Source organism: Crinia signifera, chromosome 9 (assembly GCF_055691185.1).
Source record: "Crinia signifera chromosome 9, ASM5569118v1, whole genome shotgun sequence".
Classification (NCBI taxonomy): Eukaryota; Metazoa; Chordata; class Amphibia; order Anura; family Myobatrachidae; genus Crinia; species Crinia signifera.
The window spans coordinates 25,602,870-25,618,360 of record NC_139225.1 but is presented as its reverse complement, the minus strand read 5'-3'; the positions used below and the strand labels follow the sequence as shown (position 1 = coordinate 25,618,360).

The window sequence follows — 15,491 nt, the reverse complement described above, 5'->3', positions numbered from 1 at the left end:
TCTAATGAGACAGGGAGGGGGCAGTCTAATGAGACATGGAGGAGGGCACAGACATGGAGTCATGACAGACAGAGGGCAGTGCTGCTGCTGTCTAATGAGACAGGGAGGGGGCAGTCTAATGTGAGGGAGGGTGCATGGGTGTGGGAGGGTATGGAGTGAGGAAGGGAGATACATGAGACTTATCATGAGGCGAGGGCGGCACTGGGCAGTGTGAGTGACTGCGCTGAGGGGTGGGTGGCTGGCAGATGACACAGTTGGCACAGACATATTCCTTGCCTCCCCTCCTCCCTGCCAGTCAGATGACCCTCACAGCAAGGGCACCATTATCACCATGACTCCCTGCTTTCTGTCTGCCATTTTCTGGGTCATAATAGTTTGTTAACCCTTTTAATGCCAACAGGGAATTTGTCAAAACAGGTGGGAAAATCGGGCACAATATTTAGCTAAACAATTCATTGACTCGGCTGTATTTGTATTTATTTATACTAAAAGGACAGTCGCCGTGACGCTGGCATTTTTTGCGGATATTTTGCGGAGGATCGCTCGCAGCAACCTTGGCACTGAAAGGGATAATGATAATGCGGTTCGGGTATCCCGGACATACGCAGGATGGTTCCACGCATGTACCGTCGCATCTGAACCGTCAGGTTCAAAATGGCCACATCGCACTATGGAGGTCATTCTAGCTGATTTGGTCCGTTGTGAATTCACAGCGGGGAACGATAGTGAAGGCCTGCGCATGTGCATATTCGCAGGCCTTCAGTGTGGGCACCTTCGGAGACTTGCATAGTCTCTGAGACGCTCGCAAAGGTGGGTGGGGGGGGGGGGCAGATTGGGCCTCCTACAAACTTAGATTGCGAGCACTACAGAAATCGTTCAATGGTCGGTGACCGTCGAATGATTCCAGGCCCGCACGAAAACCTGGGTATGGGTGAAAACCGGACCAGAACAAAACCCCCGGACCGGACATCAAACTCTGCATTTTGGAGCTTGTAGCCTCCAGTCTGGGGGGTGTCCTGTCCGGAGGTGTCCTGTCCGGGGGGGCTGCCTGTCACACCTGTCACCAGGTAGAGGAGGAGGGGTAGAATAAAGCCTCCCTGTATGGTCCGGGCATGTAGCAAAAACCGGACGGTCCGGACCACACAGGGAGGCTGTAATCTCCCCTCCCCCATGTCCCTGGTAATAGCTATCACAGGGACCCCCCCGGACAAGAAACCCCCGGACAGGACACCCCCGGGACCGGACCCTACAAACTCCGGACTGCAGATTTTGATGTCCTGTCCGGAGTGTAGTCCGGGTCCGGTTTTTAATAGTCCCCGAAAACCTGCGAATGGATGTTTAAGCAAAATTTTCATTGCAGGTGGGCGGGCATTAGCACACCTGGCTCGTAATACCGCTTCTTTGCTAGCCAACCACAATGACCTCCTATGGTTAGCTTTACACTGCAGTATTTTAATTTAGATTTAACATACATTATCAAACGGATGCAACATGTATGTAAATATTAAAACACTGCTCATAAACAAATACAAAGCCATGAAATCCTGTGTAATGCATGACTGGAATGCTGTAGCTTTTAGGGATCAAGAATGAGCTCAAAATACACAACAGCATCCAGGTTATAGATGCAGAAATCTTCTGATAGGAGAACATACATTGAAGTGATTCAGGTTGGTTCTGTAAGCAGCATAAATTCACTGCTTACTGAGCAGAGAAACGCCACCTGCCGGCAAACAAATGCACGCCCCCCTGCGCTCAGTGAATTGCGCCCACTTGCAAATAAAAGTCAGTTTGATCTGACTTTTATCTGGGCAGAGTTAGCCAAACAGGGGGCGGGCGCTGACGTTATGTGACGTTAGCTGCCCGCCCTGTGCAGGCTTTCACCCGTCTGTGCTTGCATGGGGACACCCAGCATTTTTGTGGGCGCATCCGCCGTTTTCTGGCCACGCCTAGAAAACGCTGGGCATCCCCATGTGCCTGCCCACCCACTGCCTGCCCCCCTCTGTGCGAAATGTGATAGTCACCAAAGGCAATCACACCGTCTGTGATAGTCGCCAAAGGCATTCACACCGTGGCCCCCGCAGCCTAACCCCCCCCCTGCCCCATAGCCTAAAGGTCCATACACATTGGCAATTATGCCCAGCGTGTAAGGATAGCAATGACATACCCCCCTGCCCGTTTTCCCTCCTGCCCGCTGCTGTCAGCAGGGGGCGGACGGCTTTGCATAGCGCAGCGCTGTCCTAAAAGCTGCTCATCTGCTGGTAATACCAGCAGATGAGCAACTTTCCCGGTGATGATGCAGGAGCGCACATCACCGCTCACTGCTAGGCCATACACACTGGGCGGCTTTGAGCTGAAAGCCGCTCAAACTTGCTGTATTGAGCGGCTTTCAGTTCAAAATCGCCAAATGTGTATGGGCCTTAATTCTCCCTCTGTGCATTCTAACCCTAAAACCTACCCTCCCTGCTGCCTAACCTTGGCACTATCACTGAGGCTTCCTTGGTGCTATCACAGAGGCTTTCTTGATGCTATTAAGGAGCGTTCCTTTGCGCAATCATGGAGGCTTCCTTGGTGCTATTATCACTGAGGCTTCCTTGGTGCTATCACTGGGTCTTCCTTGGCACTATTATCACTGAGGCTTCCTTGGTGCTATCACTGGGGCTTCCTTGGCACTATTATCACTGAGGCTTCCTTGGTGCTATCACTGGGGCTTCCTTGGCACTATTATCACTGAGGCTTCCTTGGTGCTATTATCAATGAGGCTTCCTTGGTGCCATTATCACTGAGGCTTCCTTGGTGCTATTATCACTGAGGCTTCCTTGGTGCAACCACTGAGGCTTCCTTGGTGCAATCACTGAGGCTTCCTAGGTGCAATCACTGAGGCTTTCTTGGTGCAATCACTGAGGCTTCCTTGGTGCTATTATCACTGAGGCTTCCTTGGTGCTATCACTGAAGCTTCCTTGGTGCAACCACTGAGGCTTCCTTGGTGTTATCACTGAGGCTTTCTTGGTGCAATCACTGAGGCTTCCTTGGTGCTATTATCACTGAGGCTTCCTTGGTGCTATCACTGAAGCTTCCTTGGTGCAACCACTGAGGCTTCCTTGGTGCAATCACTGAGGCTTCCTTGGTGCTATCACTGAAGCTTCCTTGATACTATCAATGAGGCTACCTTGGTGGAATCACTGAGGCTTCCTAGGTGTTATCACTGAGGCTTCCTTGGTGCAATCACTGAGGCTTCCTAGTTGCTATCACTGAAGCTTCCTTGATACTATCAATGAGGCTACCTTGGTGCAATCACTGAGGCTTCCAGGAAGTCTCTGTCCAATGGGATTCCTGGCCTATATCAGACGAATGGGAGAAGCCTCAGTTATAGCACCAAGGAAGCCTCAGTGATAGACCCAAATAGGCCTCAGTGATAGCACCAAGGAAGCCTCTGTGATAGCACCAAACAAACCTCAGAGATAGCGCCAAGGAAGCCTCAGTGATAGCACTAAGGAAACCTCTGAGATAGCGCCAAAGAAGCCTCAGTGATAGCCCCAAAGAAGCCTCAGTGATAGACGAATGGGTCGTGCACATGCGCAAAGCACTGAACATCAAACTTTGCGGCATGACCTTTGGAGCCAGCTCACAAGTCTCCTCCTCCATTAACTCCCCCGTGCCCCCTACATCTCCGCTCCAAATGTAAATTGTAAACCCCAGCGTGAAATACGCACCTACAGCCCGGCTGCTTTGTTTCTCACAACTCAATTAAAACAGCTTTAATAAATGCTTATTTATCTCTCAAAAGGCAACAGAGCAATGAAGACCAATGCATTATATTATCAGCTGGAGACAGTGGCGTAACTATAAATTATGCTCCCCCAAGCCTTAAAAATGTATCCCACTCACCCCCCACCCTTTGTTTATTTTACACTAATTTTTCCCCTCCCTTCTGTCTTTATAAACTGACGGTTACTGACCTCTAAAAGTACAGGAGCATTCTCCAGCTCCTAGTCTCCACAGCCCCAGCGTCTGGTGAATATCAACAGCAGCAGATTCCTGCCTCCAACCTCCAGCTTCTCAGCGTCTCAGCATCACCAGTGGCCCGGCGCCTGCATCTACTATTAACCACCGGTGCTGCAGCAGCAGCGCCAGTAACGAGAGCTAGCAGCGCACGGGTACAGCCGCACACATAGGAACAACTACTATACTTTTCCCCAGGCATCGTCATTAGGGAAGCGACGGTAGCGCTGCTTGCTCCTGTACTGCAGCGCTGGTGATTACTAGTAGATGCAGGTGCCGGGACTCTGGTGACACTGAGAAGCTGGAGGTTGGCAGTGGGAAGCTGCGTCTGCTGAGAGTGAGACACCGTGAAGACTCACTCGTTGCGGTGCTGCTGCTGACAGGGAGTACAGGTAATGAGATCCTGACTCTCCGTGCGGGAGCCGGCGCCCACGCAGCCCCCGCTCCTCCAAGCAGTGGCGGGGGCTGCCTTACACAAGTTACGCCAGTGGCTGGAGATATGAGAATTATAAACAAGTTCAGGCTATCGCTGAGAGATACCAATAACTCTTCCATAAATGGATAAGGATTTGTCCTGTAAAGGTATGTGTAACAAGGACATTATTGATGCTGTTAATGTCTATTTGACGCTTGAACAGCTGCATGAAATTTGGATTTTCATGGATGCTATATTTAATAGTGCATAGGAATGGAACAAATCATACTACATTTATTCCTCCTTCAGCAGGAAGCAGTGGCTAAGTGCAAGCAGTGCGTATAGCTCGTCAAATAAATACATTCATGTACTACAATCTGGGGGATTGGTTTCACATGAGGGGGCGTGGCCTTGCCAAAAGCCCCTGCTGCATCACTTCGGGGCAGACCCAAAGCAAAGAGCTTGGACCCCCAGCCAAGGGGCACGCAATTACCAACTGCAGGAGTACAGTACAGGTGTCTTCTAGAAGCATTGTACATTGGGCACCTTCAGAATGTAGCTAGGAGACCCACGTCATACTTGCCTACTTTTGAAAACTAGTTTCAGGCAGATGATATTGTTGGTAGTAGAATTTTGCGCAGTGCCCCACTGAGAGGGAGTTTCATGCTCCACCCAGAGGGCGTGTCCAGTTCCACATATATGGAGAGATTGTGAACGTGGCACCTAGAAGCGTGGGTGTGTACTGCTACATCTGAGGGGAATCTTTTAAAATGACTTATATCCAAATGTAGATGAGCCCCAAAGCAGTTAGTAAGAGATACTATACTTGGTAAAGTGCTGGGAAATGGTGCTGATGACTCAATGTAAATGTATCTGTCTCTCATTCCTTTTTTCTCCAAAAATGTAACAGTGTAATATTGGCTAGGTGGAATGAGGGAGATTGCTAGACTGATGAGGGAGAGAGGGAGATTGCTGTTATTTCAGGGAGTCTCCTGCAGAATGCAGGAGTGTAGGCAGCTATGACTCATGTACTGTACTTCTTGCTAGGGTATGGGTCATAGGGTTTACTGTCGACATGCATTGGTCAACCACTAAAGGTCGACAGGGCTAAGGTCAACACATGGAATATGTAGACAAGGCTAAGGTCGACAGGGTTGTAAGGTCAACACAAGCATTAGTTTGATAATGGGAAGGTCAACAGTGAAAAAGGTCGACATGAGTTTTTCACATTTTTTTGTCCCGAATGTCGTCATATTTACCATGGACACCGTCAAAGTGTACCGCGTCCTCACGCTGTGCTCGCCATGTTTCGGGCACACTATTATATTCTCCCACCACGTCCTAGTCGATGGTAGGGTATGAAATACCCTCCGTCGACACCAGTCGGCACAAAAAAAACCCACGGATAACTCATGTCGACCTTTGGACCATCAACCTTCCATCCCTGTCGACCTTAACCATGTCGACCTATTTCGTGTGTCGACATTTAGCTGTCGATCTAATGTATGTCAACCGTCATAGTGTCGACATAGCGACCGTATGCTAAACCCCTGGTTGATTTCAAAGAGTGATACAGGTTTATAAATACTGAGAAGTCAGGAGGGGGCACCACCAAATGTATACCCCCCTGCCTTGCCATGGCATATCCTGGGTACCATTGCAGGGTCCAGCTATGTACATGGTATCAGCTAATCTCTTCCTGAGGGCGGAAGCTATCACAGTATTACGTGATGACTCAGGACACATGGAATCTTGCTGAAGACAATGTCTGCCTTGTTGTGACACTGTGCCAGTTGCAGACTTGTTTGCACCTGTATTACAGTGTGATGTTGGAGAATGCAGAGACGGGATAGGAGGGGGGAGACACACCCATCCTGTCGCAGCCAACAAACTGATGTTTATCTATATATATATATGACACAATCAGCGGTGCCATGAAATAACATTGGGCTTGAGTCAGATCTGATCGCACAGCTGTTTATTATCGGAGCCCTGCGATCAGGCATATGCCACCCAGACAGAGTTAAAATCCCGCCCCGTACAAGCCTGTGAATTGCTTAGCAGGGCTTCCAAAATGATTGCTTTGATTAGCGGCAAATCCATTCGGCAGATGCTCACCATCAAATGATTTCCCAGTGTGTGCAGTCGACATGAGTTTTTCACATTTTTTTTTAGCCGACATGTGCCGATAGGTGGTATTTCATGCCCTATTATCCATAAGAACGTGGAAGGAGAATAGAACAGTGCCTGAAGTGGCAGCCACGGCACACGTTGAAGGTGTCCATGTCGACTATGTCGACATTAGACAAAAAAAACCTACAAAAACTCATGTCAGCCTTTTGACTGTCGACCTAGCCATTGTTGACCTAATGATTGTGTTGACCTTCCTACTCTGTCAACCTTAGCCTTGTCAACCTACTTTATGTGTCGACCTGAGCCATGTCTACCTTCTGTGGTCGATAAAGCCATGTCAAACCTGTCAAAATGATTGAGCAACGTAACAGTAATGTCAGAGTCAGCGGAGTCATTTCCTGTTTGCGTCACACTCAGTGTAACCTGCCCATCAGCAGTAACGCTTATTTGTAAAGATGCCTGTGTCCCTGTTCCCTTTTTGCAGGGGTATTCAACAGGTATCCGGACTTTAAGTTGACATTATTAAGGTCGGCAGTCAATAGGATGACCATTATTGGTAGATATGACAATTGTCGACGCATCATATGGTCATCATCTACCAGCTAAAAAAAATGACACCCCGAAAACCTGATAAAATCACATTGACATTTTAATGTGTTGACCTTTTTCCATGTCGACCTTTCGGGGCCACTTTTTCGCAGTCAAACTAGTGAACCGCATCCATTTAACATGGTCATGCATGCCAAACTGCGGCAGGGCATGCTGGGATGTGTAGTTCCACAGCAGCTGGAGGGCTGCATCCTAAATATCCCTGGTTGAGAGTCAGCTGTACAGGTAACTCTGACACCCAGTGAATTCCCTTTGTAGCTGCAGAGTATACCTTAGGTAGAAGTACGAGGAAAGTAGATAGAGACTAGACAGTGTGTAACCTTTACTCAGGGATGGAACTATCACTGGACATTGTATCTCCTGCCCAGGGCGTCATTGCACAATAGCGCTAGCAGGATCGTCCCTGGCACACTGCCAGTCTGGCACGGATACAGGTATGATCAGACAGGTGGAGTCTGCAGCGCACCTTAGTGACCCGCACAAGCAGTGGAAATTGAGAAATCCAAATCATTGAGAAATACAATAAAGTCAGAGGTTGTGATGTTATTCAGGGGTGTGTGTGTGTTAAAGTAATCTGAATCTACCAGTGATGTAACAATAGCACTGCAGTCCAAGCGATGGTTTGGGGGAGCCGGCGCTGTGGGGGTGCAGGATCTCTGCAGATTTCCAATGGGTCTGGATGTCCGTATGGGATCAGCTGGAAATGACCCTCCAAAAATGTCTGACACCTTGGAGGACACAGATGCTGGGGGTCTTACTGGACAGATGGATAGCTGATAGAGGGCCTACTGGGTAGCGTATATTGCTGCCCGGAAGTGACAGATTCTGAGTAGCAATATATATATATATAAGCCACTGGTAACAAGCAATAACCTACTGGCAAATAATAAGAAACCCCTGGAAATGAGCATGTAGCCTCTAGCTATGAACATTGAACCCCTGGCAATAAGCATGAAACTCCTGGCAATGAGTACAGATGTAGCGCTGCTCATCCAGTGCCGGGGCTTGCCAGACCACGCCCACTAGCGAGCGGACGCTACTTCTGACTGGGATGTGTGAGCGTCCCACACGCACACACGTCCAAGTTTCCCGTCAGCGGGGGACGGGAACCCTGCCCGTCTCCACTTCAGGGAGATGGGCAGGGTTGGGGGGGGGGGGGGGGCAGTGGGGAGGTGGGGGACAGCGATGGGGATGGCGATGAGGCGGCGGGGACCCGGGGGGAGCTCCGGTTGAAGGGGATGCGCATGCGTCTTGTGCGCGCACATCCCCTTCTGGCAGCTGGCGAATCCACCGCCAGACCCTGCAAAGACAACAAGTGCTCTATCTGTATGTAAATCTTGTCAATAAGCATCAAACTCCTGTCAATGAGCATGTAACCCCTGGCAATGAGCATGTAACCCTTGGCAATGGACACGTAACTGCTGTCAATGAGCATGAAACTCCTGTCAATGAGCATATACCCCTGGCAGTGAGCATGTAAGCCCTGACAACAAGCATGTAACTCCTGTCAATGAGCATGAAACTCCTGTCAATGAGAATGTAACCCCTGGCAATGAGCATGAAACCCCTGGCAATGAGGATCTAACCCCTGGCAATGTGCATGAAACCTTTGGCAACATGCATGTAACCCCTGGTGACGAGCATGAAACTCTTGGCAAGAAGCATGTAACTCCTGTCAATGTGCATTTAGGTAAACAAATGATAAGTAATGCAAGTGGACATAGAGTTTGATTATAATAGTGCGCTGAATGTGAAGGGCCGGACTGGTCTGATGGAACAGGCGGCCACAAATAGACCGGACCGGTGCTAGCTAATTGAGTGCAGCCTGCTGGCACTCTGATGATACAGATAATAGGGGTGTGCCACCAAACTGCGCCCCCATGCGCCAGAACTGCACCCCAATGGCAGGGCCATTATTGAGCCCAGTCTGTCTCCGGTGGTTAGCAGCTTTAGTAGTCTACAGTATGATTTATAAATTAGGATATTATTACTTTAAGATAATTGCCTTACTTTTTGGATATTATAATTATGTGTTAATCCAACACAAATGTGTTTTTGTCTCCCAGGTACGTTCTGCATATTTCAAAATCCTAACTGAACTGGTTCCGTGGTGTAATGTAGACACTGCAGAGCAGACATATTTGCCGTGCCAGAGTAAATATTTTGTATCTGTGTTTTGTATATCGCAATGTCAGACGGGGGCTGATCCAAGCCAGGGAAAATCAATGTTAGTAGTCACATCACATGCACAAAGGGTTACATTTACTAAGATGGGCGTTCTATTGAAAATCACATGTTTCCAATAGCAACCAATCAAATTCTATCTATTCCAGAAGGTGCTAAATAAGAAGTAGAATCTGAATAGAACCTCCCATCTTACGAATAAACCCCAAAGTGTCAATCTGAGTAACAGCACCTCACGTTAGGCCTGATTCTGTGGTTGACAGACTTGCGTCGAAGATGCGCTACACTCAGCTACCACCAGAGGGCGCACATTGGAATTGCATTTAGGACCTTAAGCTGCCCATACACGCTGCTAAGCGGGCTGTCCCGATGTGTGCTTCGAGGTGCGCGCTCCCGCGGCACCTCATCGCACAGTACAAAAAGTATGTGCTTGCACATACTTTTTGTACTTAGGTTTCATCACATTGCATCGCAATGCAATGTGATGTGATCCGTGCTAGTACAGCACGGAAAGCACGCCCTCATAGCAGTGTGTAAGGGCTGCTTTATTCAAGTCCGTTCGCAGCAAGCCTGCGTTCGCACGGGGGGGACTGATGCTTTGTTAGTGCGCATACGTATTTCTGTGCATGTGCATACGCAGGGTGCGGGCAGAATGTTCGCCGGCTTCACGCTCCCAACATAACAGGGGGGGGACGGAGAGGGGCGTGTGGCACCGGGCAGACCCATTACTATATATGAACGCCCAGCGAATCGACCAGAATTACCCCCTTTTTGCCATGCTATTTTGACAGGCATAGATGCTTGGGGCATACTTGCCGACTTTTTAAAACTCCTCTCCGGAGAGGAGTGAAAGGGGGAGGGAAGAGGCTTCGTTTTGGGGGCGGGGCGTGGCTGATGTCACCAAGCCCCGCCCCCATGACAGGCTGCAGCATGAATTTGCCGGTCCATGGATAAGGGGAGGGGCGAACTGACGCGTAATTAATGGTGGTTGGCGACTTGGTTCCAGGGGCTACACTGAAAAACGCAGCTCCACTGGCCATGTTCTCATGGCAGCCATTTTCCAATGGATATTCCGTCCGATGTTAGAGCTGATCTCCAATCAATGGGTGCGTCTGTAGCCAGTGGTCCCCTCAATAGGACGCCCACCCACTGAGGCTTTAGCACAAAGAACAGTGGCAGCTGCACCATTATAAGCGCATCCACCTCTGAATCAGGCGGAGTGTCATTAGCGTTACATATACACAGACATGAGAACAGCTTCTCCTTATTGATGGAGCATAAAGGTTAGTGTGTGTAACAAAAGATCAGGGCAAAGGGCTGGAGTACAGAATGATGCACAGGACAGAGGCGTTATCGGGAAATGTTGTATAACAAGCCTTGTCATAACCCTCTAAAAAGATAAAAAGTCATCATAACCTATATTATCTCTATATAACCCCAAATTCCTGATACCCTGTGGCCCAGTGCCACATTTGCTAACCGTGCCTGGGTTATCTAAAGGATTTGGCACACATATATATATTAAGATCCGGCCCACAGACTAGAATTGTGCACCGCGTGTACAAACAGTCCAGCTTAAACACTCTGTGCTGCTATTGCATACAAGGCCCTTGGACTGTATATGACCACACTGATTTCAACATAGCATTTAACTTGTAAGACCTGTTTAATGCCCCACGGATGCTTAAGAAGATTGCCCCAGTAAAATGAAGGGGGCATGGCCACCAGAAAGGGTGTGGTTACAGAAGGGCCTTTTTTTTGTGTGGGTGCGGGAATGGGCAGAACAGGTCAGTGGGTGGAAGGGAGGGATACCGCACTCACAGATAGAGACAGAGGATAGCAGCTGCCTCTCTCCACAGCTCCGCACACAGCACTCTCTCACTGACTGCCCAGCTCCCTGCAACGCTGGAGTGGGACCCAGAACCAGGGCTGCCTACAGGGTGGTGCCATGGGTACAGCTTTCCCGGACCTCGGCCTCTGGAGGGGCCTGGGAAGCTGCAAAACAACCCCCCCCCCCCCCCCCCACACACACCACGTTCTGCAGGCTGCACTGTGCATTGTCCATCCGTGAAGGAGGGAGATGCTGCGTCGCCGCTGCTGGTTGCGGTAGGGGGAGGCATGGTGCGGACATGCGGGCGAGTCGGGGGGGGGGGGAGGTGGGTGCTGCTGTGCCGCTGGGGGCCCGGACTGAAGGTCAGTCCTGGGCCCCTACATTTCTAGTGGTGGCCCTGCCCAGGACCCTCCATCAAACCCAGGCCCGGGTAAAAAGTAACCGCCCCCCTCAGCTCCACTGCTACCACATCCTGCAGGAGGCTCCATTTTCAGTCGTAAATCTCCTGCTGCCCTTCATTGTACTTCTAATCTCTAGGATTCCTCATATTTTGCCAGGGGTGTCACTAAGGATTTACTTTGCAAGGACAATGACATACCTCCCAACATGACCCTCTCCAGGAGGGACACAGTGCTCTGCTCCTGGACTTCCCTCTTAATGTACAATTGCCATCACCTGTGGTGAAACACCTTTCTTATTAGTAAACCAGTTCAACACAGGTGATGGCAATCATACATTAAGAAGAATGTCCAAAAGCAGAGCATTGTGTCCCTCCTGGCATGGGTCATGTTGGGAGGTATGCAATGGTTTGCTGCAATCACTGTGATTAGCTGTAGTTGCTCAAGACTCACTACTAGCAACTTTCATTATCCCTCCTTGTGGAACCCCTAAAAGCAGAGAGAGACAGCAGCACATGTTCACACATGGTCTTTTTATCTGTGCTAGTGTGCACATATCCATAGCACGCTTCTGCTGCTAGTGAGTGACTAAGGGTACCTACCTGTACTATCTGCGCTACTTATTTTCTGCAACTGCCTAATATCTCCGGCTCAACTACAGATATTGAATCCAGCAGCTGAAGTCAGACGGTATCCGGATGGATGGCTGACAGACAGTGTCTAGGTTGACAGTGAATAGGTCGACACCAAATTTGGTGTTTCCAAACATATGGACTAGGGTGGCCAATCCCGGGATCGGTGGGATCCCAGGATTTGGCTCCAAAATGTCTGGGATTTCAATCCCGGGATTGGAGTATCCCATTTACCCTATGTAAAAAATGGCACATCAACTGCCAAATCGCTGGCGGGGGAGCTCAGGGGAAATTAGGTCTGACTTGTCCTTTGGACAAGTCAGCCTAATGTATGGGGGCCTTAAGGTGTCTGCTTCCAGTGACATGTCACAGGTTCAGAGGCGTAACTAATATTGTGGCGCCCCCCGCCAAAAAATTACCTTACCCCTCCGCATGCCGCCGCCGCCGGCCCCGCATTCAGTCCAGCACCGCAGATAGCCTCCGGGCTCCGTCTCCTGCAGTAATGAAAAATGACACGACAAAATGGCTGCCCCCGTACAGCAGACAGTTTTTTTAGGGATGTTAGAGGAGGCGGCGGCGGCCTCCTCTAGCATCCTTAAAAACTGTCTGCTATTAGGGGGCAGCCATTTTGTTGTGTCATTTTTCATTACTGCAGGAGACGGAGCCCGGAGGCTATCTGCGGTGCCGGACTGAATGCGGTGGCGGCATGCGGAGGGGTAAGGGGAGGTCTGACCAGAGTGCCCGGGCACCGGGGGCGCCCCGCTGGCGCTTGCTCCCCCAAGCAGCCGCGGTGGCTGCCTTACGGTAGCTACGCCTCTGCACAGGTTCTAATCCTAGGGATGACTGCTAAGCAATTTATTTGTTTCAAATAAATGATAATGTAAATAAATGGATGTCGTGCAATGTAACAAGATTTATAGAAATATTGGTACTTCCTAGAACGGCGCCCACTAAGCTATTTGCTTAGTTGGCTATTCTCCGTAGTGAAATCGCATCGCATCGCATGGGCCATTTTAGTGCCATGCGATGTGATTTTTTTCATGTAATTTATTCACTGCTCTGTGTTCCCCAGGGCATCGCATCGCACCTCCCGCAAAATCGCATGCAATTTTATAGGGTATGCGATGCCATTACATTAAGTATACAACAATATGATTGTATAGGTCCTAAAAAGAGTTTTTATGCACCCCCCCACTATCCACGCCACCCCGAAGCGTGGCGAGCGCATCCTCCGACTTTTTCATACCCCCACTATCCACGCCATGGCGTGGAGTTGATTTTATATAGTGTGGTGAGTGCAGCGAGCCACCGAGCCCGAAGCGTGGCGAACGGACGCGGAATACATGTAAAGTAATACGCGTCACGCTTCAGGCTCGGTGGCTCGCCGCACTATATAAAATCAACTCCACTCCGACGTGGATAGTGGGGGAATGGCATCGCACACCCTATAAAATCGCATGCGATTTTGCGGGAGGTGCGATGCAATGAGATGCAATACAGTGGGGTACAGAGAGCATTGAAAAAATTACAGGTACTTGTGTATTATAGCGGCGCCCCCGATTTCCATCGCGCAATGTTTGAATCGCATCGCATGCCATGCACCCGATGGCATGCGATGTGACGCAATTTTTGGCCCCTATACGATGAAAGATTGTATAAGCACCCTAAAGGGTGTTTTAAGCACCGTAATGGGTGCTTACAATGTTAAATGCACCCCCACGCCACCCCCCCACTATAAACGTGAACCCGAAGCGTGGCGAGCGCAGCGGTACGCGTCCTCCGACCTTTTCATACCCCCACTATCCACGTCGGCGTGGAGTTGAGAATAGAAAGTGTGGCGAGCGCAGCGAGCCACCGAGCCCGAAGCGTGGCGAGGGGACGCGGATACCTTCACAGGTATCGGAGTCCCCTCGCGGGCTTCACAGGTATCCGAGGGGCTCGCTGCGCTCGCCATGCTTCGGGCTCGGTGGCTCGCTGCACTCGCCACTCATTCTATTCTCAACTCCACGCCGACGTGGATAGTGGGGGTATGAAAAGGTCGGAGGACGCGTACCGCCGCCCCTTGCGGGCTTGCTGCGCTCGCCACGCTTCAGGTTCACGTTTATAGTGGGGGGGTGACGGGGGGGTGCATTTAACATTGTAAGCACCCATTAGGGTGCTTATGCAATGTTTAATCGCATCGCATCGCATTGTATGCCATATACAATTTTAAAATTGTATGGCATTGTACAATATCGCGCGATATCGCGTCGCATCGAATACCATCGTATGCCTCATGGTATGCGATGCGATGGGCACCGCCAAAATACACAAGTACCAAATTACATTAAAAAATCGCATCGCATGCCGCTATAATGGCCCATGCGATTCAATGCGATTTGCCTACGTTAGCGTACGTAGGAGATTTGGGCGCCGTTCTAGGAAGCAAGTACCGAAAAATTTTCTGGATTGTTCACCCTGGAACCTCTTATCTCCCCTAAATGGAACGGCATATTCCATTGGTTATGTAATATTTACACACAGACAAGTACCTCTGCGCTACCATTATAATGGATGAGCTCTCAGCGTGTCTCACAGCTGACACCATCGTACTCGTGGATCATACAAATATCCATTTGTGAACGGCACAAGTGCTCTTGACACCAGCAGAGGGAATCTCACCTTGAAGCACTTGCGCGCACCCCCGTGTAATCGCGTTCTTCATGCCTGGGAGATCTCTGCTCCACCAGGTTACTCATTAATCTCAGACAATGTAAATAAGGGCAGAGTTTATTAAGCTGATTTCCACACGTCGAAACCGCAGTCATTAGAAAAGCAGTAAATAGGGGTTATTACTATGGCCCTTGACATATATCAGTGTGACTTTTACCAAACAAGAACACAATTACCTCCCTGTAATTGGAAGCTGTCATGTTGCTATTTTCACTAGGTATCCAGGACTGGAAGAGCGCCACCCAGTGGCCAGAATAGAATCTGTTATTGGCCTGATGTTTTGCCAGAAGAACAGATCCCCAGTGCCCAGGGCAGAGGCGTGAGAATAAACAGGCCGTCCTGATTACATGGATCTGTATCGCAGAATACAGCCAGATAGATAAATCTCTGTACTGAGTGGCAGGAGAGCGCGTGGATGCTGACAACTACTCAAAGATACTGTTACTGTGCATTAACCACTCGAGTGGTATGGCCGGAAATTTTCCGGGCTCAGCTGCGCTGCCGGGCATACCACTAAGATGAAGGTGTGCGCCAGTGGTGCCGGCAGCTGTGCACCACTGGCACATCACCTGTCC

The 15,491-nt window shown here is 49.8% G+C and overlaps 1 protein-coding gene across 6 annotated transcripts in view; it reads left to right on the top strand.

Moving 5' to 3' along the window:
• The first annotated feature begins 4,074 nt into the window (after positions 1-4,074).
• The window catches only part of LOC146036532 (uncharacterized), a 151,790-nt gene continuing 140,373 nt past the window's right edge, over positions 4,075-15,491 (top strand). For 4 of the 6 annotated variants that reach the window (XR_014460833.1, XR_014460832.1, XM_083160508.1 and 1 more), the window contains exon 1: positions 4,406-4,584. The gene's annotated coding sequence lies outside the window, so the exon portion shown is untranslated. The other 2 variants (XM_083160511.1, XM_083160510.1) reach the window with 2 other exon arrangements.